This window comes from Myiozetetes cayanensis, unplaced genomic scaffold (assembly GCF_022539395.1).
Source record: "Myiozetetes cayanensis isolate MyiCay16 unplaced genomic scaffold, myiCay2020 scf10, whole genome shotgun sequence".
Taxonomy (NCBI): Eukaryota; Metazoa; Chordata; class Aves; order Passeriformes; family Tyrannidae; genus Myiozetetes; species Myiozetetes cayanensis.
Window position 1 is genome coordinate 5,138,188 of NW_026086605.1, and position 27,697 is coordinate 5,165,884.

Below are 27,697 nucleotides of genomic sequence, written 5' to 3' on the forward strand. Positions count from 1 at the left end.
AGTATTTCACCAAGATAAATTTGTTCAGGTAACAGCAAAGTGAAAGCACTGAACAACAAACAACTTAAAGCAGCTCTTGGCATTTGATGCCAACGCCTCCACATCTGCAGGTGTTCATCTGTCTCCCGTCCCCAGCCTTGTTGTTGGGTTGTTGTTTCATCATTAACATTAATACTGTCTTTAGATGCACATTCCATGTTTAATATTAATCACCACAGTTTGTATGTTGACTTTCCCTCTTTGCTTGTGGCAGGGGGTGCTCAGGGGCCCCTGAGCACGTCCTTTCCCGGCAGCCAGCGAGGCAGAAGGAGTGAAGTGCATTAGGAACCCCCTGAGGAAGAGGAACAGCACTTAAAGGACAGAGCTGCTCTTTGGGGTGGTGGAGGGGAAGCGTCTGTGTTTGGGGGGGTTTTGGCTGTGTGACATGTCGTAGTTGTGCTTCCCCTGCTCCCCAGCATGTCCTCCCCGTGCAGCCTGCTGAGGATTGGAGGGCGGTTTCTTCATTAATCAGGGAGCAAAACTTCCCAGTGAGGAGGAGTTGAGGGTGGGACCATCTTAAAGAGGTCCTGCTGGTCCAACTGGAGAGGGTTTCCCAGCATCATTCTCATCTCAAATCCAAAACACAGCACTGTAACAGCTACTGAGAAGAAATTAACTCTACCCCAGCTAAAACCAGGACAGAAACCTCACCTGCCCTGCTCTGCTGGATCTCCAGGCTTGGTCCGAAGAGCTGCAGGCTCTGGGTGGATCCAGGTTATGGCAATTGGGCAATATGTCCTGCTGGGAAAAAAACCATAAGTTTTTAGATGTTTCTCACCTACTCTACCTCTCATCTGCCCCACCTCCAAGGAGAGGTAAAGTCACAGAGTGACTTTAGAGCTCATTTAGTTGTCAGTGGGCTGAATGACAACTCATTTCCTTGTCAGCACGGCCTAACACGAGGTGTCAGAGTTGCTCTTCAAACAACAGAGACGTTGGGTTGCTGTCTTTTAGATGCTCACACTGTGATTAAATCCATAAGAAACCATTATTCCCGATTATGGCTTGGGCTGTTAAATGAGGTGGGATTTTTTTTCTCAGACGTGTGCGGGGTGGTCCTTCCCTTGGGATGCAAAGGGCATGTGCTGGTTCTCTGCCCCCACTTCCAGGAAGCTGCAGCCCTCCCTCCCATCCCACACCCACCAGAGAAGGTGCTGGAAGAGTCACTGTTGACAGCGACTTCTGTGATTCTCTGATTCTGTGACTTCTACAAGCCATAGGGGAAAGCCCATAGTTGAGAGGTCTGTTAAATACAGTTCAAACAACACCACGCCAGATATGTTATGAATATTTTAAAATGGCTCCTTAAAATTAGGGATTGCCTACTGAAGGCAGTCATTAGCGCAGGTTTCATTAGGGGGCCAGTCTATAATGAGTTATCAAGTTCTGAACTAATTTAAATTATATCTATTAAAATATCCTTTTTACATAAAACAGGGGGCATTGGGGTTGTAAAATAGACTGGGGCTGAAATGTAAGCTAATAAATATCTAATAAGTTACAGTGTGTGTTTAAACTGATATAACACACAATACACTGAGCAAACATTGTACCGTGCGAGCCGAGCGGCCCTCGGACAGCCCTGGGAGCCGGTGGAGGGTAATGCATGGATCATTTTATCGTGCATTTCCCAGGTCTTCCCACGATGTGACCCCTTCCTCAGCCTTGCTGCTCCTCTAAAAGCACATTACTCACACCCAGGCTCTACCTGGGCGCAGCATCTGACTCTGTTTCACAAGTAATTCATTAACGAGTCCTCCGCTTGCCTTCGGTGCCTCATATCCATTATCCTCATTTAATAGTTTAGCCTAAGGACGTCTTCCAATATAAATAACCTTCCACAGCGCTTAGATAGCACAGTTGTGTTTCTTTTCATAGCAAATGGAAATTACCAAAAAGCATTTGACCAGATTTTGAGGAGTGTAACACATGACAGACCAGGTACAGAACCTTGCCCAGTTTTTTTGAGCAGGGGATATATTATCCCACCAGTGCAGCATCTCCCACACAGACAGAAATTCATCCAACATGTGTTCAAGTAATTTTCTCTCTCTGACTTTTAGCTGGCCACGTAGACTTTTAAACTACCCTCTCTGCCTTAAATGTAGTTTTAAATTGCACCTAATATTTGGTAGGTAATTCTTTAAAGCTGTTAGCACCTATTCACACTGTAAGTAGGGGGATTTTTCTTTTTCATGTGTGTCTTCTGGGATGTTAAAGGATCCAAGACTGGGGATGCAATCTCAATCCAGAACTGATCTTTGCAGTTTCCTGCAAGGGTGAAATGGGAAAAGTAAAATATTACCTTATTAAAAATTGCTCAAAACACATCTTCCTTGTTAAATATGCAGAGCTATTCAAAAATATTACCTTTCTGGGAACAGTAACAATACTCTGATTGCCTGAGTTACTATTTCCAGGACTTGGTTTACTGCTAAGGAAAAATTAGGACTTCGGGAGAACGAACGAAGTCTTACATTTTCTGAGGATCAAAAAATCATCCAGTACTCTGGAAGGGTGAGAGGCTGGTGTCAGTTAATGTGACAAGAGGACTTACTCAGATTTCACCATGAAATTAAAAGAAACAGGGTGTAAAGTTAGTAAACATACCTTCTTAGCAGTTAGGAAAGCCTAGGGCTAGTAGAAATAAAAGTACTATAAAACTTAAGGGTTTCCATTCTCATTAAAATATTCCTGTAAGGAATGTCTTAATATCACCAGCATCAAGACAGAGACTGAAAGCAACATTCCTCACACCATATGCAGCATAACTTTGTCTTTGCCACTCGTCCTTACAGTATTTACAGTACTTCAGTCTTTTTTCCCCTCACAAATTAAATTAATTTGGAACCACTTACAGGCAAAGTCCATCCATGTCTGAATCTCTTTCAGACTACTTTTGCAAACTACATTTTCTATATATAAATCATCCTGCAATTCTCTCAGTGAAATTAATTCCACACACTGTGTCTGCTAATGAGAGTCCACCCAATATTTTGCTATTGCAGACACTCATTAGCTTGCTTTAATTTACAGGAAGCAATCAGCATCTGCCGAGCAGAGAGGGTACAAAAGATGTCTTCAGCATTTATTGAATGTAAATGTTTGTGATGCCTCCTCACCTCTGAAGCAGTCCCACGCAGCAGGTATTTTAGGATTAAGGTTCCAGGAGAACCGGTGCCTTCTTCAGGAATACTCTGACCCCTAAACCAGAAACTCCCGTGTTTGCGCTAAATGATTGAAGAATATCTTGTAAATCATTTACCTCTTCCTGCTGCTACTTTTCAGTGGATAGTGTTTACTCCGTTTCCAACATGATGGCAAAGTTAAATTTTCATTTTGCTGGAAAAGAACAAAATACAGTGAGCCTTTTTGCTTGTTATTGCCTAATGTGGAGCGAGCCGTTTCTCAATCCCATGCATCACAGATGTCCTGTCAGGGCTCATATACACTGAGTGAAGTATTTGCATCCCCGTGCCTGCTGATAGACTGAGCATGTTTGTCTACAAAGTGCTTTTAAATGAACTAATACATGATTCATGCGGACTCCATTGAGCAGAACACCAATCTGTCTGGACACAGTTTGCTGTAGGCTTGACAATAGGAACATTTCTCCGGGTGAGACAGGTACAACCACCCCCTGGAAAAGTGGGGAGCGGGTGGTACCCGCGGCCTGGCACATCCAAAACCTTGGGTCACCTCCCCGAGCAGGAACGTGCCCTGGGCTGGAGGTTGTGTTTTGAGATATTCCTCATCCTGTCTCTCCTTGGTCGCTCGTGACATGAGCGATGCACAATCTGTATCTGCTCAGTCATGCTTGAGCAGGAGAGGATAGTGCACCACCTTTATTATTTATACAGGGATACAATAAGATTCTTCGCAGTCGAGGAGGAAAAAAAAAAATTGATCCCAAGTATACTGTTTCCTATTGAACTAAATAGATTTTTAATCGAGTCTCTGTTCCTTTGGGTAATTGACTTAACAGTGTGGGCAAATTAATTTCAGATAAACTATAGCTGGGATTTTCCAAGGAGCACGAGGGTGCTGAAGGAGTCAGCTCCAGTGCAGCAAGAGCAGGGCAAATATCTTAATTCCTCTGGCTTTCCAGGCCCATTGCAACCCAAATGTTTAGACCTGGAGCTGAATTCAGAAGCTTTTATGCAAACTAAACTCCTGCTGAAGTCAGTCAAAACACTGACTCAGAAAAGACACAGAAAATGGCTCAAAAAAATTCCCAAGTGCTCACAAATGTGTTACACACACATAACCTCCCCCCTGCATTTAATAACCTAATCTAAATGTAGCTCTTTGCAAGGCGTTGTTGTTCAAGTGTTTCTGTGATATTTGGCAACAGCACCTCATTTGGGATCTTATCTGGATCCAAAAGCCATTGAAACAATTTTATTTTCCTGTGACCCACCCAGAAACCCACTCCAGTGGTGACAGACTGGTGAGGAAAATCAGCATCACAACAAACACTTTGCTCTGTGTTAAAACTCTTTCTAGAAAGTCTGTGGAAAAAGCAGGATTTTGGAGCACTCCTGAATTCCATTTAAGTCATAAACAGGCATGGAAAAATATGTGCACCATGATTTGTAGCTCAGAGGTTCTTGGGGCATTGTTCCTTTTTGGTTTTCCCAAATTCAGAGCCCTGGAGAGACAGGGAAAAACTGCATTCCCTTGTCCAGGCTGACAGCAAAGCAAAGGCCAGAGGAGGAGCCCGAGGGCTGTATTTTTAGATCTGATGGCTTTTGTCTTGTTGAGACAGGCAACTCTGGATATTTTTCCTCCCTCCAATGTCAAACCTATTAAATCCTAAATCTTTTACATAGAACTCTGTACCTGTAGCAACATGCAGATGAAAAAACCTCTTCCAATATTTTTTAAGGAAATGAAAAATACACAACATAAGAATTAGTAGCTGCTTTTCATTGCTGAAAAATTATATTCTGCAGACTAAAAACAATAAAAATACTGCTGTTATTAAAGAAAATCTACTGTATGGAAAGATTCTGCATTACATAGTTTGGTGCCTTAGTCATTTAACTTCAGTAATTAAAGAGAAAATCAACTAAACCATAATTAAAATGGAATTATTCCTCAGTTGCCAGTTGCAACCATCATGAAATCAAGGAATGTGACAAATCCTACTCTGTATTATTTACATGTTGTAACTGAAAGGATAACTATGTATGTCTATATATTTTCTCTCCTCAAATAAATCCTAATAAAAATATTTGTAATATTTTTCCTCTGTGCAGATGTTTGCAGAGCTGGTGAATTAAAATGATTGGCCATATTTTCTCTGTTATTCTGTAATATCCTGTTAACCTGACTGGTCTTATTGGCATATCCTGAGTTACCATCCAAAATTTAAATTCTTGTTGGACATGGTCTGGGCATGGAAAGGGCTGAAATGGTGTGGAGCACTAGATGGAAGCTTAGCTTGGATATATGAAATGAAAGGTATAAACTGGATATAAAGAGAATAAACTAAAAGAAAAAAAAATACAATTTCCACCCAAAAAGCAGCAAACACTCTTCTTTTTTTTTCTCTGTAGTCCAAATAGAAACCTTGATTAAAAGGTTCTTTTCAATAGCAAATACTAGACCTCAGTAAGATGAATTTTCCAAGTCCATGTATAAGCCTGTGTACTTTTTCCAGGTTTCTCCAGCAATAAGGATGAAAGTCAGAGTAGATGAGGGAAACTCCTTTTTGCTGCTCCCCTCTTCCTTGTTTGGTTATTTGCCTTGTTTCATGACCTGAGATGCAGGAGCCAACCTTCTTATGCCAACTCAAATATTTTTCCTTTTTCCCTAAGAAGTATATTAACATGACATTTAATAGTTTCTAGAAATTGTCCAGTGGAAAGAGAGAGGGTTTACCCACAAAATCTCTGGATTACTAAAGGGAATTTGGGGTATTATGACAAATTTTTAAAATAAATATTAAGCACATGATTTAAATGGTTTTTCTTCCTTTTCTTCGCAAGAAATCTGAAATTAAACCCTGTTTTGAAAGAGTTTGCTTTTTTCTCCTGTTGCTTAACTCATTGCCTTAAAAGCTTTGAACTCAGCTTAGCTGTTGTTATTCTGCCACTCACAGGCTCCTGTTGGCTCTTCTTACTCCTTTGGCCCGTTAATTCTGTTTTCCAAAACATGGCACCTGCTGAACAACCCTCCTGCTGCTTCTGACCCCTCCTCAAGCCCAGTTCTGGAGGATGGAACAACCTCCTTGTCCTGGCAAAAGGTGATGCTGAATAAATCTGTGGGATGCCTGAGGCTGGTGAGAAATGAGCTGGGTCACACAGAGTAAACTGGGACACTGCAAAAAGTTCTTACTGGGGAATGGAGTTCCTTTCTGCTCCCACTTAACCCCGGTGTTATTCCAGAACAAGCCTGTTGGAATTAGGGGAGTTATCCTGGCTTAACACCAATGTAATTGAGAGCAGAATCTGGCCCCGTGCTCTTGGCATGACTATTTTTTTGGCAGATTTGGCCACTAATGCTCTCCCTGGGTTTTGAGCTTACATTTAATGGCATTACATTTATTTTAATATTTTTTTAAATAGCTAGTGTAAATTGATTCCACTAAAAAGAAAAAAAAAATCCCTTTACCTACTCGCCTTCATTTGTATTTCAAATGGCCCATTACATTTTCACTAACAATCATTAGAGCTGTGTGAGCTTATTGAAGCTTGGGCTTGGACTGAAACTGTAAAAAATGCCAGCTCTGGATTTTTTTTTTTTTGCTGAAAATAACACTAGAAAAGGGCTTTTTTTTATTACAATATAAGACTATGTAATCTGAAATACAGTTAAGCTGCATTGAAGAAACACTGCAGTATTTTTTTAGGTCCTCCAGTGGAAAATATGGGCACAGCTTGGATCAACTCTGATATGCTGATCAATATATTACTGTTGAATATTCCAGACTTAGCCAGAGCCACTCACTGTAATTTTAGTTTCTCGTCCAAGAAGTTGGTTCAAAACTTTGAGAAGCCATAAGCACACAAAGCAATTCAAGCATGATAAATAAAAAGAATCCTGACAAGGATTTCCACTCATGCCTGGTGATAATCCTAAATGCATGTGGGATGCAAATGTCACAGACAGAGGAAGAACACACGACCCTCATGTCTCTGCCAGCTGTTCCTCCAGCAGGGTGGGAAAACCGGGTGGGAATGGCACAGTTTTTGGAGAGAAGACTGGGAAGGCGATGGAGCACCAGGTGCTGGACCTGCTGAGCATGATGTCCCACAGTGCTTACCACGGATGTCACCTGGGGCCTCTCTCCGGGGCCTGGGATGATGCATTGCCCCTTCAGTCCTCGGGATCCGGGGGTTCTTTCCTGGGGAGAGTGTCGACCAGCTGGATCTCTCCATTGCCCATCTGTCTGAGCAGAGGTTGAGGCATCCCCTGCTCTGCTGGCAAGTTCTTGTATGCTGTTAATTGTACCTCTTCTAATTGTCCCCATTAATTCAGATGAGCAAAGAACAAGTACTAATACAGATATTTAGCCTTCTACTACACTCCCAAGCTGCACTCCTGTGCTCACAGTAATACGCTGATGGAGTAAAGCCACAGAGGGAAATATGTACAGCAGACTGTATTGGTAACCTAAAAACACTTGAAATATTGGTTTGAGATAGGTAAATATGGAATCATACACCAGGGCACAGCTATACAAGGCTGAACAGCTTAGCCCAGGTGCAATTTGTTGGGCTCTGAACAAACCCTCTCTCAGAAATGCAGGGAACAAACATTTGAAGAGAGAAAGTTTGTTGCCTTGTGCTATTGGCTGACTTAATTCTGCCAACCCCCACCAGTGACCCTTTCCAGGTTCTGTTTTAGCCTGGCTGCTTCTCATTTTCATTGCCTGCATGCTCATTTAAAGGATCTCTAATTATCCTTCTGCTCTGCTTGTTGGCTTCCCTTCGTGCAGGAGAACATAACGATATGACTGGTATTTTTTTCCCAAAGAATTGCCTCAAATCTATTTGCCTTTAACTCCTCCACGTGCCTATTTCTGGGCCAGCTCAAGTTGCTCTGAGTTGCATCGCCCATGCTCTCATTTTCTCCTCGTGAGCCTCCTCCCATGCTGAGTCGTTGGCAGGTCCCATCCTTTCACATGACTTCTTCCAGGTCATTGATACTTAGAGTGAATAGTGCTGTCCTGACATTGATCCTGTTGTGCTCCAGTAGTCACTAAGAACAAACAATATTAGGTTATAGCATTGATTTCATGGATTACAATTTTTTTCCCAATCATGTTCTTGTTAAGCACCTTGTAAAATACATAATGGCACATGTTCATCTCCTCACTTCCATGGCAAGACGAATCCAGTGCTGACAACTGCCTTCATACTGAGAAAACTCATCCTCCCCAGCACCAAGGAGTTATCAGTTTGATTCAGAGTTGTATGGTCTGGGGAAACTTAACATCAGCCTATAGCATCCAGTACAGCATTTCAGATTATCATAATTTGTGAGCAACTGGACAAGTTGAAAATGGGTATCATGATCTAATAAAAACCTAATAAAACTTTCAAAGTCACTCTGGTGCTCTCAGGGGAGTGTTATGCAATCCCTGCCACTGTGGTAGGAGCCCATCTCCTTCCAGCTAATCTGCTGTGAAGGAGAGGTGCAGGCAGAGCTGGGAAGGCCTAAATGGCTTTTCATGTTCTCTCTGCCGAGCACTTCTTTTTTGGAAGAGCTCCGGACTCTTTTGTCAGGCAAGAAGTCACTAAGGATACTTTTCAAAGTAGCTGTGCTGTGGTTTGATGGGAGAGGAGATAATGTGGCCAGGAGGCTTAGGATGTATAAACACACCCATAATTTCATTAAGTGCTCTTCCTAATTATTTTTTATATTAATGCACTGCTGTCACTGCCTGCCGGATAATCTTTCATGTGGAGCACAGAGCTAAAAAGGCATCAGAGCAGGTTTGGCTGCTTCCTACAATGTACAGTTTGGGAGGGACCATTTTCTCCAGACAGTAGGAACCCTACATAAAAGTCTAACCAAATAAAAATAGCAATCAAGTGTTGATATCAGTGACATTTGCAAAACAACTGCTTTGGAAAATGTGCATTTCAAAATACAGTACTTAAACTAAGTAGGAGACTCGTGTGTTTGGTGCCAATTGACAGAAAAGTGAGACCCAGTAGTCGCAAAAGTGGTGACAACTCTTTTATTTGGCCTAAAAATTAAACTTAGCATTCCTAAGGGTAAGGCTTTCTCACTGGGAGATTTGACTGTCACAGAATCACAGACTCACAGAAGATACTGAGTTGGAAGGGACCCACAAGGATCATCAAGTCCAGCTCTTACACCTGCACAGGATCATCCCCAGGAGTCACATCATGTGAAATGTTCTCTGGTATGGGACAGATTTCAACATTTCTGGCTCCTCTTAATAGATCTGGCCATCCCTGAAATATGTGCCCCTGACCCCACCCATGCAGTACAATATATTGAGGTGACCAGAGGTTGAGTGGACACACAGACCTCTTTCTATAATCATATCTGGGTGTAGTAGCTCTTAATCTTACACAAACTTTGAGTTCCTGTATTTAAATCAACAGAACTGTAGCTTGTAGAGACAAAATACATCCAAGTTTATGATATCCTGTGAAAAAATGGGGTGAAGAACTCTGAAATCAGGCCTGATTGTGGGGGAAAAATGCAGGCACTTACAGAGAGAAATACCTTTCTTACTTTTTCTCAACCTTCCTAATCCCCAGCAAAATATTTTAAGAAACGTTTCAGTGACATGATGGATATAAACCATTTAAAAGTTTTATTGAGCTTTACTGTAGTGCAAATCTTAAAAATACTATAGAAATTATATCAAGATTTTCAGTAAGGTTCCACACAGAATTATGAATAAATGGAAAATTGATTTCATATTGGAAATAGATGCCAGGCAGATTTTGCATATCGGGTAGAGCAATGAAATTACATTTATTGCTGTTTTGTTTTTTTCTTTTTTTCTTTTTAAAAAGCACTTCAGCTCAGGTAATAATTGTACAGTCTATTATAATGATCCCAGGAGGTGCTTAACAGTACTGCAATTCTAAGTTTTTACACTTTTATTTTTCATTTGAAGAAAAACTTGTCACAATAAAAGTGATGCATTAACAGAACATCACTTCCTTTTTTTTTTTTTTTATTATGCGTATTTAGATTATTTCCATGAAATTGCTTATCAAATCCCACAGGCCTTTAAAGATAACTGAACAGTTACCCATTTGTGTAAACTCTGGGATGTTGTGCAAGAATTTGTGATGGGACAATGAGAAGACAAAGTGCTCTGTGAGATTCCTGTTTTGGCATCGAAGAGCCAGGTTTTCAAAGCTCTGTAAGGACTGAATGAGCTGGGCCTCGTGGGGTTTTCCCAGACAAGTGGATTGTCATGACAGGAATCAGGTTCTCTGAGGATCAAAAAATCCCATTAGTTTGTCTATTTCTGCTTCTAGGTGTTTGAGTACTTATAAAAATATGATTCTGAGGTTTTTAAGTACTCCTGTGTTTTGGCAGACAGAGTCACCACAACTTTATCTCTAGTTTTAGGGACATGAAGGTTTGATTTCACGCACTACTTAGATTTTTCTTCCTTAGACTCATAGAATCATTTAGGTTGGAAAAGCCCTCTAAGTCCAACCATTATTCCAGGTCTTCCAAGCCCAGCACTAACCTGTGTCCCCAGGTTTCACATCTAAAGGGCTTTTACATCCCTGAGGAGATGGGGACTCCACCACTGCCCTGGGCATCCCTTTCCAATGCTTAATAACACTGACCCGTTACAAAGTAAATCTTCATACACAAGATAATTTAGAATACTTCTACTATCTTTTGGTTTCTCCAGGGAAACAATTAGCTTTTCCAAAGGTTTTTTTCTGGAGGGGTTCATGTGTCTACCATCACTGGCCCATGACTCAGTTTAGGATACCATGCTCGTGGTGGTCCTGCAGAGAGAAACAGCAGTGGGAAGTGCCACGTGCTGGCCCTTCAAACAAACTTGAGTGTCCCATGACTGCCTTTGCCTGAGGGCATGGAAAGCCATGTGCCTGGTGGATAAATCACAGCATCACAGACCTTCAAGACCATCAGTGACCAACGAGGCTGCTGACCAATGCCCACCTTGTCAACCAAAGGACCACATCCAGTCATTTCTTGGGCACCTCTGGGAATGAGCGACACCACCGCCTTCCAATGCCTGACCAGCCTTTCCATGAAGAAATTCCTCCCGAGGGAATGAAGCCAGGCTGGGATGACCCAGTGAGAATTAGGCTGAGGGTGGCGTTGCAGTTCCTAAATTGAGCTTGCATCGACTTCAGCTCGTGTTCCTTCTCTCGAGCTGTTCCCACGAACGGCACACGGCGAGGTGGCCGCGAGCGCTGGGATGCGGACGAGTGGTGAAGCTCGTGGCGCTCACAGCACATTGGGCAATGTTCAGGGCTGTCAGCTCTGCTGAGCCCAGGACGAGCGAGCAGGGCAAGGGCACATTAAAGATTCAGAGGCCGGCGCGGTGCCGCTCATCTGCTCCCGCAGCCGTCGCGCCGACGCCGAACACGCGTCGCCCCAAGACTCTCTCGCGGCGCTGGGCCGTGTCAGAGAGCGCTGCCAGCTGAACTCATGCAGTAAAGAAGAGTGATTATACATCCTGTATGTAATCACGGAACATATGTTGGAGTGGCACATGAAATCTGGGCACACTTTGCCCACGTAGTAAAGACCAGGAAAATTATGAACAAGCTACAGAAGGAAAAGAACTTGCCAAATTTTCCCGAACCAAGCAGGAGGTTCCAGCGAGCTGGAACTCCACACGGTATATTCTTGAGGGGGTTTTGGAACAGAAACCTGGATATGTCTATAGCACGTTGGCAATGCTCATGATATAAAGAGCAGATGTCCTCACCTCCACCCACACGATTATGGCTGCCAGTTTTTCTAATATCTTCTGCCTGATGAACTGTCCAGTTGCAGGAATTTAGGCAGAAAAATATAAATGGCATTTGTGAATTAAGGATGGTTTACTAGATGTAAACCTCCCAAAGCTGGTCATGAGAAAAAGAGAAAGCAGAGCAAGCCAAACCATATTTTGTCTTGCAGAGGAAATTTAGATAAATAGATATTTATAAAAAGGAATTTTCTGAAAGATCATAACTGTTCAAATTTAAGAAGATCAAAGAATAAGAGGAGAAATACCTGTTTAGAGATAAGAGAAAAAGCAGCTTGAAATGTCTTAGGAGTAAAGGGAGTTACAGTCCTGGTTGTTTTCTAGATGGCAATAGTAGAACAAAAATAAACAGTGCAGTAAAGATGAGACTCTTGAATAAATATTTGTGTTTTATAATTCATACAGAAGTCAATTTTAGTGCTTTTATCACAGGATGGTGAACAAACTTTTGATATGTGGACAAACAAAATGTCGATAACAAATCAGGGCAATGGGAAACAATAATGCTGAAAGTATGGGAAACAATCCACTAATATTAATTCCAGGTGAATGCTGGCATGGAAACCTGAATATTTAATTACAGAAGTGCTGATGGGGGGAGCACAGCAGTTAGTCAGTGCTCTGTGACTTGGTAATCAACACATGGCTATGAAGCCAGTCATTTAACAGGCCCCAAATTCAGATGGAATCAGCACTTACCATCATTTGTCAGGTTTGTCAGAGCAGTTCAATTTATCGTGTGTATCCACAGCCTGGAAGAAGACAAGAAATTACGGGTGAACAGGGGACCAATGTGCTAGGATGGCAGGCAGAGAGGAGCACAGGGCATTGGGGCAATAACTGAAGGACACCTTAACCATCAAGGTGGAAGAGGAGCTGCCACTGGGCTCTGAGCATGATGGAGCAGCTGGAAGGGGGAGCGCTGGGATATGGATGGGGTGGTTATACTGACTTCGTTATTTCTCTTCGTTACTGGGCACACCTGGTTGTTCAGGGATGACAGAGGCTGCTGACCACAGAGCTGTGGTTCAGTAGAAGAGGTTTCTGAGGGAAAAACAGACTAATGATTAATGAACATATAGCTTATAGTAAGGATTTCATGGTTGAGTTTATTTAGCTTATCAAAGGGAAGGTTAAGGATGACTTGACCATGGCCTACACATACCCACATGATGAAGTGAACTTTAATAATGGGTACTTTCATCTATCAGACAAAGATATAACAAGGTCAGTGGCTGGAAATAAATTCAGAAGAGTAATTAAGGTACATGTTTTTTAATGTTGAGAGTGATGAACTGACACAAGACCATACTAGGAAGCATGGGGAGTTCTCTAGTTTTCAAATTATTCTTAAGAAGTGTTGTTTTGATCAAAAATGTATTTTTCTAATTCAGGCTGCTGGGGGAAATTCAATGCTGGGATAAAACTACCCCATCACAGTCAGTCCTTCTGGTTTTGCAATTTATAAACCTGGTAGCGTGAAAAAAGGACACACTGCCAGTAAACCAGTGATCACAGCCCAGCCTGAAAAAGCAGTAGTAGGTGTTGTTTGTTACCAAAGCATAAATATGAAATAAGCCTGCACCCTGGCAGATGTGCTGGCAGGATCTCAGTGTTAGTGCTGTTCCTGGGATCTTTTTGGCAGATGCTGTGGCTGGAAGTTTGGGCAGCAAAAAAATCATCCTCCCCGCTCTCCCTCTGCCTCCAAGGGCCATCCTGGGGCATGGGCCCTTCCTCCTAGTTTGTAAAACTCCCAGACTCTTGGGGAGTTTTGCTACAGACCACTTAAAATACCTTTCAGTGCATCAAGCAGATGGGCAGGTGGGTTTCATGCCCTTGATGGCACAGGAAATTTTTAGGGAAGAAGGATAAGCTCATGGCCACGTTGGATGTGATCCAGGTGGTGACTTCCCTGGCTGGGGAGACAAGTGCCTCTGAGGAAGGGTGGATGAATCAGCCAAAATAATGGAATTATTTAGGTTGGAAAAGACCTCTGAGATCATTAAGCCCAACTGTCAGTCCAGCACTGCCCGGAAATGGTAAGAGGAAGAAGGTGACTGAAATATCATCACCTTGTCCCAGGTGGGAACTGGAGATGAAGACAGAACATCTCTTGCCTTCTGAGTGAGCCTCTCCACAGGCTACTCTGGAGCAGCCCAAATTGCAGCCTTGCATGGCCTCTATTCAGTGCATGACATTACTCTGGTAATTTCCCTCCGCTTTATTGGCTTAGCTTAATTAAACTTCAGTTATCACTTTCCTTCCAATTAAAGATTTATTTTTACCACTGGAATAAATAAAATGATGGGGGCACTGGGAGCAAATGGAAATGGCAATGGGGAAGTTCCTTCTCAATTACATTCCTTTGGTTAAATTTTGTGTTGTGTAAAGCAAATCAAGCTGGGGGTCGGTTCTGGTTTGCAGCCACTGGATTTCCAATAAATTAGATCTGATTATATTGTACAAGGGAGAGACGTGGATGGAAAGTTTTCGTGAAAAAGAAAGGCTCATGTTAAATCAAATAACTAGGATAATTTGGGAATGAGATTTCTAAAAGCACATTTATACAAGAAAAGTCTGCAACTTCTCTGTCAAGTTTATCAAGGCACTCCAGCTCTCTCACAGAATATAACCTACCTAAATAGCACCAATAAAAATCTTCCAATTTCCATCTATATTTTGATTACCTTACAGTGAGTACAGAATATAATAAACTCCCAGTTCTATAATGAATTCAAATAAACAAACAACTACCCTAATCCCCAAGCAGGCCTTCCCTAAACGAAATTGAGAATAATTTGGGGATATAAACTCTCTTTGTGTTATTTGGAATTGCATGTTACATTAGTGTCGTTTGGGTTTGCTAGAGTTATATGTATGATATTGGTTCCTGCTGAATGGCTTAAAACAACAGTCAATTGGTAAGTAAAGCAGCACAAGGCTTTTTTCCCCATGCAGAGGAAGGAAGTAATTTGCATTTTTATCCCATTAATTTCTTCCCTTAAAACAGGTAAAAAGGAAAAAGGAAATAGTTTTCTAGTCAAAATGTTTTTGCCCAGTGGAGTTGTGGTAATAAAGAGGGAAAAATGCAGGAAATAATTGTTACCACTTTACAGAAGTGCCCCTGTGGCGCTTGGCTGGGAGCTCTCCTGCTGCATCCCAGGGGAGCAGGATGGGAGCTGTGCCTCTCACAAAGGAAAGAGCTGGAATGCCGACCTGGAGATACCTTCTGTACATCCATACGTGTCCCGAGCAGCTTTTAAAGATTTCCCAGGGTTTAAGATCAGCTTAGAAACATCTATTTTCCCTTGCATTGGGCACCGAAGGCCTGTAGGGGGAGATTTCTTATTACTCTTTAAAGGAAGGGAACCGGGAGAAGGCTTGGAATGCTTATAGATATTATTTCTTGCTCGAGGTTTCCCTTCTTTAAAGGTTTCAAATTAGATGAAAAGACCAGATGCTCCTACAATATTAAATCTAAATAGATTTTTTTCCTATATATCTAGCACTTAATATAAAGATACAATATTAAGTTCTCATCTAAATTAGTAGATATGATTGTTTAGGAGGGAGGTACTTGTGGTGATTTCCAGTCTTTAAATATGTAAGTTGAAAGGAAGGAGAGCTGAGACCCCTTTTTGTCCCTGGGATGGCCTGAAGTTGCAGCTGGTCTGTGGGTGTTGGAATTGCACATGCTGGTGTAATTCAGCCCCTTGGAGAGAGAAGGGAGGGAGGTGAAGGGCATGATTTCCCTGGGATTCCACCCTCTTTCCCCACCCAGATGTTTTGGTTACCTCCTGGGGGGGGGTTGGCATTAATACCCAGGGCTGAATCTGCCAGAGGCCAGCCAAGGGGCTTTTGGAAAGAAAGCAGTAAAATGCAGTATTTGGCAGGTAACTTGGAGGGAGGGTGATGGAGGCAACTGGACCCTGCCTGTTTTTGTGCCCCTCACAGAGGAGAAGTGGTCTTGGGGTCTTATGGGCTCCTAACCACCTGGGTCCCACCCACCTGGGTCTCCCACACCTGGCTTGAACCAGAGGTGCCAGAGTCTGTGTTGGTGCTGCTGTGTCGCTTCTTTCTGCCCAAAACTCTGCTTTTATTGTGTCACTTCCAGAAATACTCCATATTCTCCATTTGTGCAGGTTAACCTGACAGAGGAGGTGATTCTATAGCATGCTGCAGTCTATTTTATTTCTAAAGTGACACCCTGTGTTAGTGGTCAAGTATTATTCATTATAAACCCCAGAAGATCAAGTCCCTTTTTATGTATGAAGTGCATGGATTTCATCTCTCGTACCAATAGTTTGTATTTTTCTACATGTGGCCCAAAGCCCTGAGTTTGCAGATACTCATTTCAAGTTTCACTTCACCTATGTGACAATGGGATTAGAAACCCTGCTTTTAGCAGAAATCAGGAGTTAAAACCCCAAACAGTCCTTTCACACAGCTCCTGCCTCTGGTGTTTGTGTAGTGAGGAGAAGAGAGTGGAAATAAAACAGCACTTCTTAGAAATTTGCAATTTGTTTTTTTTTTTCTTTTAAGCAAGGAGGAGCAGCTTAGTTACACTGTCTCTACTTCATGGAACAAGAAACCAAACACTGTTAAGTGGAAAGGCAAACAATTGCTTTGCTCATGAGAACTTTCAAAATAACACCTTTCAAAGCCAGAAATGCAGCTTTTAACCCACCGGCATCCACAGGCACTGCAGCCCAAACTTCTGAACTCAGGAAATCCCAAGTTTTTTTCCTCTTGATGGGAAAAAATATGCAGAGCCTTTAAAATGTGACCCTGCATAATGTAACAGGCTGGTGAGTTGTTTAGATTTAAGTGCTTTATATGTGGTTTTTGTGCTGTAAAGATGCTCATTACCTGGTCCTGGATAAACCCTTGGTAACACAGGGTGCTGGAAAGCACAAAGTTCCTCTAGGGAAACACTGGAGTCATGATTTTTTCAGCTCTCAGAACAGAGGAAATGTGTGGATAAAGCTGGTTTGAGGTGTAGAGGGAGGCTGCTAAGCCATCTGGGGGAAAAGGCATCCTCCAGGATTCTGGAGATATGTTACAGCGTTCAGTTATCACAGGGATGGAACCCCTCTGCTCTGGAGCCAGACTGGGAAGGTTGGAGGTGTGCAGCCTGGAGAAGGGAAGGCTCCAGGGAGACCTTAGAGCCCCTTTCAGTACCTAAATGAGCTCCAAGAAAGCTCGAGAGGGACTTTGGACAAGGGCCTGGAGGGACAGGACAAGGGGGAATGGCTTCCCTCTGCCAGAGGGCAGGGTTAGATGGGATATTGGAAGGAATTATTGGTTGTGAGGGTGGTGAAGCCCTGGCACAGGTTGCCCAGAGGAGCTGTGGCTGCCCCATCCCTGGAAGTGTCCAAGGCCAGGCTGGGTGGGGCTTGGAGCAACCTGGGCTAGTGGAAGGTGTCCCTGCCCATGGCAGGGGATGGAATGAGATGTGCTCTAAGGTCCCTTCCAACACAAACCATTCCATGATTCTGTGACTGATCCACCACACAGCTGGAAGACTTTGTGGTGGGACTGATCATGCCAGGGCTGAGTGACCACTGGGAGTGAGGGTCCCATGGAGAGGAGTGGGGCAGCTTGCACCTCACTCGGTGATCACAAGGACCCCAAGTGGATTCAGTGACTCTGCAGATCATGGGAACTCCCAGGAGATTTCATTTTGCATGGTGCTCATGTGCAGTGTGTTTTTATTATCAGAAAAAAATTCCTGGAGATCTTTTGCCTCGTTCTGGGCACACACAGCATTCCTGGGGACTCTTCCTGCAGGCTTTCATGGAGCTATTAATGTTCTGCATCGATAGCAAGTGCATTGACCAAGTGGCTCCATCACGGCCATTGCAGCTTATTACTAAAAATTCCTGAAGCAGGCTGTGTACAATGGAGTTTGCTGTCAATTAAGGGGCTATTCCTCCACATGCCAGCACGTCAAATAGCCATTGTCTGAGTTCAATAACCCTCTCTAATTAAGTATTTACTAGATTCCACTATTAAGCCACTATTAAGCATCTTAAAAACCTTTATTTATTATGTATTAATCAATAGTCCTTTCAGAGTATTGAATAAGTAAGTGAAGTTATTATGGGTCCTTTTGGTTTAATACTTTTAGTACTGCTGAAAAATACAGAAATTTAGCTAAATAAATGCAGGTAATATTAAAAGTCCTGTAAATGCAAGTAAGAAACACAGGCTGAGAAATAAATCTGTACACAACCAACCAACATTAATGCACACATGCCAGGTTATTCCTCTTTCCCCATCCTCCCTTGTGGTGACAGAAACAGAGGCACCCCTCCCTCCTGATACTCAGAAGGAAGTTGGGATTCCTCTCCTTGCATCAGTTCTGATCCTCTTTCCCAATTTCTCTTCCAGCCCAATACGGATCCGGGTGAATAATAATTTCATCTACATGAACATCACTTTGTTTGCCAATAATTTGATAAAGATTTCCCCACCATGGCAATATGTGAATATGTTTACATAAGGAAACAGCAGTGAATCCAGCAGCCTAATCGGAATCCACAAAGGAACTCTGAAGTGCTTACAATCCTCTGCTCCCTTTTGGATTTCTCCCAATACCTCCACTTAATGATCACAACTCGAAAATGCTCGCATTGAACCAAATGTCTTAGACTAATTATGTGTTAGTATCTGATAACATTTTGCCACAAAAATGTTTGTTTGAATGTATCTTATCAAAGTAATGTTTGTGCCCAGGATTAGCCACTGCTTGGCTAAAGATTTATGTAATCAGCTTATTTTAAGATTAATTCATGAAAAAAAATACAAATACCTATTACCACTTAATTTGTATAATAGATATTTACTATATTTTAACAGTGCAATTAAAAATTAATATGGACTGTAAAACCATAAGGTCATGTAAACACTCCGCTATTTATTTGGTAGTTCACTTATCTTTTATCCCAAGATGTGATTATGCAGCCCAGACCTTTCAGGTTTGCAGAACGGGGAAAGGTCAGGAGTGGAATGAGATGAATATTCTCCCCTCAGTCCCGAGCAGACGTGTACACACAACGCACTGTCCCTGCTCATTCATCACTCCCAGCCTGAGAGGTGGCAGAGGTTCTGGAGCATGGAAGTGGATTGATGGAGCCCAAGAGGTGAGTCGTCCCTGGGGTGGGAAGCTAAAGCTACTGAAAGAGCAGTCAGATAAAACTCTCTGTTGCCCCAGTCCTTTCTTTAGTCCAGGCTCTACTTTGAGAGCAGGCAGAGCTTTTTATGTGTTTGATTGCCGGGGTTTGGCTTCAGCCACGAGGTTAAAATGTCGGCAGCTTCAAAGTCTGCTGTGTTAGTTTTCTTTGTGCACTTCCAAAAGTTTCTACCCAGATTATAGCCTTAATTGGCTCTTCTTTTTCTCTCCTGTTTCACCCCTGTCCACCCGTGTTCAGACTTGCAGCCTGCCCATAAACCTGATGTGGTTACTGGGGGCACTGGAAAACAGATCTTCCCAGTGTCCCTCTTCAAAGGATTCCCACTGTGATGCAACACCCCCCAGGGATCACCCTGTGAGGGGCAGGAAGATGGGAAGGGCTGAAAACTCTTCCCTCTTCACTTTGGTCCCACTCCAACTCCCCAAATCAATGTGAAAACTGTTACTGGGACCTTACCAGCACCCAGTGTTGGATACTCACCTAAACATCTGCACCATCAAGGTCTGCAAAACTACACTCAGATCTCCTAGGAATACGCATTTGACAGATTTTAAGCATGACTGTGGACAACAAATAACAAAAGACTAATTTCTTCTTTCAATATTTCATCACTCCGGTTTCAGTTTGAGGTTAAATCCAGAACTCTAACTTCAGAGTTAAACCGAATTTGTAAATGAGTTTTGGGGTTTTGCTGATCTTCAAACAAATTTGTGTTTCAGGATCAATTTTGATCCAAACAAAAAATATTTCCTCTGTGGAAGGCTCCCAAATATCAAATTCAAGCTGGTTTAAAACTGCATTTACTCACCTGAGTTTCTGAACTCAAGTAATTAAATCCAGGAGAAAAACCTAAGGAATTCTTTCCTGCTGGCTTTATTAGCATTTCAGAAGCAGGTCCAAGGTCCTCTATGGGCATAGTCCATATCATCATTTAATAATTCAGGCTTGGCTAGCAAAGCATGGATGTGTCATAGCTAAAAGTCCAGTCAAAGACACATCCATATGTTCAAGGTACATCTCGAAGGAAGGATTCCCAGAGTGTTTCCTTCAGAGACCCACAGGTCAGCACAGCAGAGCTGCTCGCTGCCCTGAGAGCTGACTGTGCCACTAATAACAGAGCCAGTGCTAATACCTGGATCTTGCTTATCAATTAGCAAGAAATTATCAATTTCTTATCAGTCATTGGCATATCAAGACAATTAAACACCTTTTGCTGCACCCATGCCACTTTCCCAGCAACTGAATAATAAGCAAACTGTTATTTCACAGTAATTTCTAAGTTTTAAAAATATATTTTTTTCCAAATAACAATTTCTCTTTATCTTGTTGCTCTTTATCTTTGCTAGTCCAATGCTGCCATCACCCACAAGATCTTCATCAATTGTAGTGTTTGGTGCATTGTTGCCAAGAAATAAAATACCCCTGTCCTACCAAATCTGACAAAAATAAACCCCCATGAATGTTTTCCACACCACAGCAAACAGGACCAGTTCTGAGGATCGTAAAATATAATCATAGTTATTCAGGAAAGCTTTGCCAGACTATCTGACAACTTTGAACTGTCTATACAAATCATTAGATTGCAAAACATTTCTGAGGGAAAAACAAATTAAAAGGTCAAGTCTTTAACACACAAACATGCAAAAACCTCCCCAATATTAATTATTTTCAGTGTAATGTAATACTAACCATTGCATAGAGTTCTGTCACAGAAGAGGAAGAATTTAATTGTGTCAGTGTGATTGTCCTGGGAATTGGGGAGCCTGCCGTAGGTAGGGAGCTTGATTTCAGCCTGTGAACACATTCACAGCCTGCACTGAAAAAGCATTTCCGTGCCACTGAAAAGCAGAGGTGTCCCCCTAATGCAAGCATCCGAACAAAGAGATTTTATCTTCTCTTGAGTAAGAAAAAATAAAAACTTAAATATAAAAATATCACTTGCCTTCTGTGAGTCCATTAAGAAATGTGGGAATAATGATGGATGGCAAAACTTTAATGTTTCCTACCTAAAGACAGCTGGGTGGTCACAGACTAATTCAACATCACAGTTGCTGTCAGCTCTTTGCTCCTCAAAGATGAGCTACAGGACCATTTTGGAGGCAAATTTTATGACCCATTCCATAGTCAACATCTCTTATGGGATGTTCTCATATTCAGTTGGGTTTTATTTTTCTTCCCCTTGTCTTGCAGTGAAGAAAAGTGATCCCAAAGTGTGGTAGTTCCCTGTTCACTCAGTGATTTTGTTTGGTTTAGTTTTCTTGTTTAGTTGAACTCCAGACACCAAGTAAGAAATATTGTCTTGTCATTGATGTTTTCCTTTAGATTTGTGTTGTTATAACACAAAATTATGGAAACCATGTAGCAGTTTCAGGTTAATTTGTAGTTATATTTGCTGGCTTATTTCATTGCATTATTAAAACATTTAGTACCGTATGTGTCATTAATATTCCAAAAAGTAATTAGCATATTTAATCAAAAACAATTAGGAGCAAGCATTGCTTCCCTTTTTAAGTGATAAAATATTTATGGCTGGAATAAACAAATGGAAAACCAAAAAGCACTTTGAGGTGTTGATTTCACACAGAAAAAAACAAAACAAAAAAAACCTCACCCAAAAGCAAGTAGGGGAAGATGTCTTTCAGCCTCTTGAGGATGACAATTATCATGTTTCCATTTTAAAACAATCCAGTTTTTCCTCAGTTTCTCCATATTGTAGTAAAATAAGACAGGAGAATTAGGAAGAAATATGGAAATCCCACCTTGGAGGCAGGTTTGTGTAGATCTTCCCTGTGAGGCACCACCATGCTGGACGCTGTTTTAAGGGTCTTGAGACCCTGGACAGAGATGGGAAAGATAAAAATGTGCTTGATCCAGTCAGAGTCACCCTTCAAGAAATTCCCAGTTTTGTGTGGAATGCAAGGCAAGGAATATGAAGCAGTAGAAAAGGCCTCCCTCCTTTCCTGACTGGGATTTGAGAGGTCTCATTGGAAGAAGCAACATACCATTGCAAACACTCTTCAACCAGAACTTCAAAATAAGATTAATTAGTTGGCTTTAAGATCTTGTGGCCATTTCTTTCATTTTTTCCTTTGCCTAACTGTGTCCTTCAACCAGCTCTGTTGACACACCAGTTGATATTCAGGGGGACATCCCACCTATCAACTTTTCCATCCCAGATGGATGATGCAATTTCCACAACCACTGGTGATTGTTGTGCTAACCCAAATATTATCAGGTTAGTTTTAAAAATCATGAGCAGGACAAGCTCTTTTCCAAGTGGAGACTAAGATATCATAAAGTCATGGAATGGTTTGGGTTGGAAGGGATCTTAAAAGATCATCGCATTCCCCCCCTTGCCATGAGCAGGGACACTTTCCACTATACCAGGTTGCTCCAAGCCCTGTCCAACCTGGTCTTGAACACTTCCAGGGATGAGGCAGCCACAGCTTTTCCAAAAACTTGTGCCAGGGCCTCACCACCTCACAGGGATGAATTTTTTTCTTATATCTAATCTAAACCTTCTCCCTTTCATTAGAGACTTCATGTGGAGTTTGCTGGTTGCTCTATTCTTTTATATTAAAGAAGAAAAAAATTCAACAATGACAGACAAATCCTTTTGTTTTCTGCTTTTCAGAGAAGTAGGTTGTTACAGTGAATTGAAAATAAACTAAAAGCCCAGCCTGGCCAGGCTGGATTGGGATGGAACGAGCTGGAAAGCGGCTCCCACCCAGGTTTATAAATAGGTTGCGTTTCTCATCCTGAAACATTGCTCCACTTTGCCTGTTCTGCTGTAAATTAGCACGTTCCTCTTTAACCAGAGTCAAAGGAAACAAAATACATATGTAACACTGCTGCCTCCAACACGTGAGGGGAGGGAAAAAAAGCAACAACTTATGAAATGCGGAAAACATTTGTTCAAGTCTCCAAGGAAAATGAAGTCAAACCAAACAAGCATATAATATAGATGTACGCCTCATGGGCAAAGTTACCTCTAAGCCCATATGTTTTAACAAATTAAGAGGTAAATAATTTGCTGAAGGTACAGTTCAGCCACGTCAGAACACCTCTGGAAATGAGATATCTCTGCCTTTCAAGTGGCGCTTCTCATCAAAAGGTTTATTTCTCTACTTTTCAGAAGGATAACACACCTTGTTTTGTCTCAAGGAATACTCCTGTAAGTAAGTATTAACCCTTCAGGGCCTCTGCAAATGATGTGGTCATTTGAAGTCTAGCCTGCTTTGCTGCTCTCGTGTCTGCCAGCAGCTGAGAGAGATTGATAAAATTCAGGTTTTCAATAGGGTAAAGCCACGAGGGACTTCCTTGGGAATGAAAAGAGACACAGAAAGGTTACTACATGTATCCAAGAGTCTGGTACATAATTCTACCGTTAAAACTTTAATTTATGAAAAAAATGCTCGTGCGGTCCCCAAATGGTTAAATTCCACTCGAACTTTTCATTTTAGTTAGTCATGAATATATCTAACATACAGAGGCCATCAGCATCTCGCCACTAGAGACTATAAAGTCTACTTACATAGGGTTCCTGGGATTTTTCATGTTCTTATGGAAAATATCTCTGAAATCCCCGAGCTGAAAATTTTGATCTCATTTGTGGATGTGAGTGATGCTGAGAAAGGGTTGAAGAGTGAAGAGAACACTTTTCTCGCATAATTTCATTTGTCAGGAGAATCTTGCCGCTGACATTGGAAGAGTGATTTAATTGATTTTAATCATACACCTGAGATTGGGAAATTGAGCCCTCTGTCCTGAAAAATAATTCTAGGCTTCCATGAGAATGTCTAATTTGCAGCTAATAGTTTTCTTTTTTTTTTTTTTTTCTTGAAGTTTTGTTATGAAGTTTAGAAAATACAGATCAAAGGCTCCCGCGAAGAGCTGCTCGTCGCAGCCGCAGTCGGCAGCAAATCGGGGCTGTTGTGTTTCCATCTTCCAGGGGTATTAAAATGCCCATCTGCCTGGAGTGTAACGAGGTGCTGCCGTGGTTTTGGACAGGCAGGAGAACAAAAGCCCTGACTAAAGAGCACATTATGCCTTCAGAGAACAGAGACTTTTATATGCTGAGTACAGCCTGGAAGACTTGGAGGGCTGTGGTGCCTCACTCCTGTTCACGTTTAATCCCTGAATTTTGCCTGTCATCGGGTGTAGTGTTTATAAATTGCTCATATATGCCAAGGAGAGCCTCATTGTGTGCTCAGCATGCTGCAATGATTTATTCTAAATAAATAATTCCTTTTTTTTTTTTATTTTTCAGTTCAAAATAAACAGCGTCATTCAATTACAAATATTAATACTGAACACAAAAACAAAGCCAAATAACTTTTTGGATTATGAAGAATCAGTATGTCTTATATATATATATTTTTTTAACAGTAAAATCTCCATGATTTTTATTACCTCTATCAGCTGTTATTCAGAAGGGAATTACAGGCAGCAAGAAGTTTCCCTTTCCACAGTGCTTGAACACTGAGGAAATACTTATATTATAATACAATACTTATATTTTCTTCAGTAGAAGTTGTTTGGGATGTAAAACCCAATAGTCACGGTATTTTCTTTTCTGTAACAATCTTGAAAATTTCCATATTGGATTTGTACTCAGGGAATTTTATATTCCGAAACTGTACTGACAATACTGTTAAATAACCATTCATTTTTTAGTGCTCCCTCTTGTATGGAAACTAGAAAAAAATGGCATTATTGATTTCATGGCCACTTCAAGGAAGTGGGAACCTGCAGTGATAACTGGCATAAGAAGTTTTGATGCAGAGATGGGTTTAATTTAAAGTGTTTCGGAGCTGAGCTTACAGCAAATGCCACTTTTCAGTTTGGCACTAAGGACTCAGAAGTCTCTGATCTGTTTTAATCAGATATTGTTTTTATAAGATCCTTATAAGTTGAAATCTCCTTTTTCTGCTGAGGAATCAAAATTGTTGAGGCAAGTTTGCACCTAGTGATTGGAAGGATTCAGACTTTTGTTTTCTAGATTAATGATGTTGTGTGAAAACTCTAAAACCTGTGAGAATTTCCCATCTTTCTCACTTTTTTGGCAGTGAAGTCACTAATGAAGGAGACACCATAAGGAGTTGATAAGCTCCTGATCAGTGTCATTTCTGCAACAGCAAAAATATTTATAGTGAAGGTCCTGCACAAACACAAATATCAACTCCTGGTGAGACAATTTACATGTTGGCACAGCTGCCAAAGCACAAAGATACCCCTTTTTCCCATATAAGAGAGGACTTGGGGTATCCCTGTCAGCTTGGATAAATTTGGATGTGTTCTTCTGATGCACGTTTAGCAAAAGTGCTGCTGCTCCATGGAGTTTTGGGCTCCTCTGTAGAGATTTCTTGCTTCTACAGGTGCCTGGAAACAGAGAATAAGTCACCAAAACTGTTTGGTGGAGGGGAAGTTTTCATGCTGGGACAAAAGAAAGCAAACCAGAACCCACCATGCACAAACCTTGCTTTGGGTGCTATGGATGGGCACAGATCAATGAAAGTCAACACAAGTGGGAAAATGTGTCCCGACTGAAAATCCACTCTGGGTATGAGAAATCACCAAGAGAAATCACTCCAGAGGAGCTGTGAATCCAAGTGGCAGGTCCAGCACACTGACTCCCTCCTCCTCTTCTGTATTCAACAGGATACAAGCCATTATCCTGCTATCCTGGCAAATTCAGTCTGGGAGAGGACGGGGAGATGAAGACCAGCCAAACCTCCACCTCCACCTCATGAGTTATGTCAAACATGTGCAGCACATGAATATTTGCTGCCAGGGAATATATTTAGCAAGGAGGCCCCAAATGCTTGTTTAATAATTAGTTAATGTTTGTAAAGTGGTCTGATGGTGACCAGAGCTGTGCAAGGGTTATTATTGTATAAAATGCTATGGCTGGTTGTCCTCCTCTAGCTGAAGAAACCACAACAATCCTGATGACGCCTGTTAATTTTGCTGACTCTTTTATCATTGCCCTCCATTGGTGATTAAGTGTCATTTGTCTTATAATTTTAATGTTATCTTTAACACACATAATAAAGTTTACATAATTATAGCCTATTAATATAATTTGCATGCATGTTACTGGCAAGGCGAAGGAAATGTTTCATCACCCAGCGTGTAATTTGGCTTATTTAACCATTTCCTTTTAATTTTCATCAGTAGATCAGCGTGCCTTCTTAAACGGAGATAACCTCAATAAATTCTCTCTTCAAGATTCTTATCTGTATTAAGTCTCTAAAGGTCTTGGTAGCAGGACTATGAAGAGCTGAAGGGGGAACGCTGCTGAATGTCTGCAACAAAAAGTTTTAAAAATTCACATTTTCTTCAGACAAGCAAGTGGGTCTTCCTAATGAAACCTGGGAACAAGGTGCTGTCACAGAAGCTTTGAAAGTGTGTGTGCACTGTACTTCATAGCTGAGCTGTAACAAGACTTTAAATGAGTAAACAGTGTTTAGATTGAACATGAAAAGAGTCGGCATGAAACGACAGGTTCAAAATATTACATGATGCTTTGCAAAAGTGTAAATGTGCCTGCCTTTATTTTTTTATTTTTTTTTTCCCTCTTGGTAAATGGCAAACGTTTACAACCCAACTAAAACAGTACCAAGAGAAATCCTGTGTTTGCTCTTTGGAAGATATTCAATAAATTATAGTGAGCTGCAAATGTCACTGGATTGGGAACTGTAAGAGCTTTACCTTTAAGTCTTTAAGTAAAGACTTGCAGCTGGTGCAGTGGCTTGGTAATCCCTAATGATAAGCTGCTTTTAATGTGGGGGTGAGGCAGTTTTCACACAGATATTACTGCATTAACCTTACTCTAGGTACAGTGCAGGTGTGCACAATATTGTGCTTTGCAGCCTTCCCTACTTTATTCTTCCTGAGTATCCGACTCCTGCTTTAACAGATCCTCTTATACCATGGTGAAAAGATTGCAGTTCAAGCCTATTATCAACAAAAACCTGCCAAAAGGGCTACATTGTCAGACTTTATGATGGTACTAACTATTCTGTTGTTCTCTGGAGACAAAACTTGGACCATTAAATTCACTTCATTTGTGATTTCAGTGACCTGGGCTGCAGACATAGGTCTTTTGATGTAAAATGCTAGTGCAGGAATCAATGGTACCATCTAGTTCTCCTTAAAGTATATCATAAAAGCATAATGGTACTCTTCTAAACAAAAGGTGACACTACTCTTGTATAATACAATTATATGGGGATGATGTTTTCAGCAGAGTTTATTTGATATTATGATGTGCAAAGACTTTACACATTGAAATAAACTGCGTAGCTGAGTTCACTCCATTATTTTCAATAGACTGACTATATTGTCTGCACTGGAATATAGATAATTTTCATACAGTGGGGAGCTATTTTCATATCCTCTCCATGAAATAGATGAGATTATAAACAGGCTGGGATTACTCAAAAACCAACACAAGCCATGTCTACAGACCCATTTAAGACAAAGGCTGCCTCCG